The sequence below is a fragment of the Egretta garzetta genome, unplaced genomic scaffold, assembly GCF_000687185.1.
Source record: "Egretta garzetta isolate BGI_Z169 unplaced genomic scaffold, ASM68718v1 scaffold577, whole genome shotgun sequence".
NCBI classification, from domain to species: Eukaryota; Metazoa; Chordata; class Aves; order Pelecaniformes; family Ardeidae; genus Egretta; species Egretta garzetta.
In genome coordinates, this window is record NW_009260138.1 from 80287 (window position 1) to 82154 (window position 1868).

Consider the following 1868-nt stretch of genomic DNA (forward strand, 5'->3'; position numbering starts at 1 on the left):
ACCGCTCCGGGACCCCCAAACCACCAGCCGCCACCCCAGCCCTGCCCCTCTCCCAGCACCAACATCCCTTCCCTTACCCACAGGTCTACAAACACAGCCCTGCACAGGCAGCCAACTTCCCAAAACCATGTGCCCTGCCCAGCGCCGCCTCCCTGCACTCCCATCCACATCCTGCTCCCTCCCTGCTGCCAGCCAGGTGGGTGGAGGGGACCCAGGGAGCAGGGGTGAGGCTGGGACCTCCCTGATCTGGGGGGAGTCAGCACAGCCACAGCCAGGGTAAACACGGCAGCATGGGGCAGCGCCAGCTGGGGAGGGCGAGGGGACAGGCAGGGGACAGAACTGCCTCCTCCACCCCTGGTGCCACAGCACCCGTCTGCCACCTGGTCCTAGGCAGGTCCCCAAACAGAGCCGCACCCTGTGGCAGCACCCACACCGTCCCACAGGGGTCCATGGGCCCCTGGGAGACAGCAACACACAGGCAGCATGGTGGGATGTCAGCAGCCCCCCTGGCCCACTGCTGGGCAAGGGCGGGCTCCCCCGAGCAGCATCCCCCACCACACACCCACAAACCAGGTCCTTGGCACCCGGCAGAGCTCTCCCTCAAGGGCTGGCAGAGATGCAGCATTGTTCTGCCCCACCAAACCTCTGCGCTGTGCCCACTCTCCTGTGGGACCCCCACTCCCCCAAACCTTATGAGCCCCTGAAGTCCATGGTGGCCGGTGCTCAGAGCACCCTGCAGCCCCATAGCAAGAGCTGCTGGGGGAAGTGAGGCAGGAGGGTGATGTCGAGGGGCAGCGTGGGACAGCCAAGGAATTGCACAAAGTCCCGGCAGAGCAGCTGACACCAGAGGTTGGGGAGGAAATTACGAGGACCGTGCCCCAGCTCCCAGCCAAAGAAGACGCAAGAGGAGATACCCCACCGCCACCGCCGGTTTCGGCAGCTTACGCACGAGCTGATGCAAGGGCAGCAGGTGGCAGGGCTGCCCGGGGCAAGCGGAAGGGATGTGTCCCCATGGAGCCCCCACCTTCCCCCATGCCTCGCCTGCCCTCCGGCCAGCCCTGTCCCACCGCCTGCGGCCAGGGCACGACGTCCCTGCGGTCAGTGGCTCCCACTGCACTCACACCACTGTTGTCCAGAATAAGAGGATCTTTTTGGCTTAGCTCAGCCTGCCTCCCAGGCAACCTTGCCTAAACAGAAAAGCCCCTCCAGCACAAGCACCCGCACCCAGGATGCACTCCTGCTGCTGGCAAGGTGGCACAAGCTGGCACCAGGGACCCAAACCCAGCCCATCTGGGCCACCATCCTCCTGTGGTCGAGCACCCTGTGAGGTCTTGCTGCAGCCCTATCTCCCCAGCGCGAGGCCCTCTCCCCCAGGACCCCACTGGAAGGAGGATGCTTTGTGTCTGCGTTTAGCCCTCGCCTGGTAGCAGCACACTGCCCTGGCCCCAGGGGCTGGGGCAGGGGACAAGACCTGGGGACGGGAGCTGGTACGCCCAGGGAAAGCAGAAGCACACACGTGGGCACTGCCATGGTGGCCAAGGAGAGGTGACACAGGGACGGACCGCAGCGTGGGTCGGGAGCTGCAGTGGGCACGGCTGGGGCAGAACAGAGCTCCCCGCACCCCTTCCCCCCGCCCGGGGCAGGGCTCCCCCCGGGCAGGCAGCCAGAGCCCAGCTCTCTGCCAAGGGGGCCAAGCCACCCACCTCCTCCCGGCCACGCCGTCAGCCGGGACCAGCACCACGTGCCTTGGTCCAGGCCCTACACACCCCCCCAGCCCTACCGGCCCCAGGGCCCCCTGCCCGGGGGCCCCAGGCCCCTCTGCCCCAGCCCGCCTTGCGCAGGGACCCCACCTCCCCAGCCCATGTCAC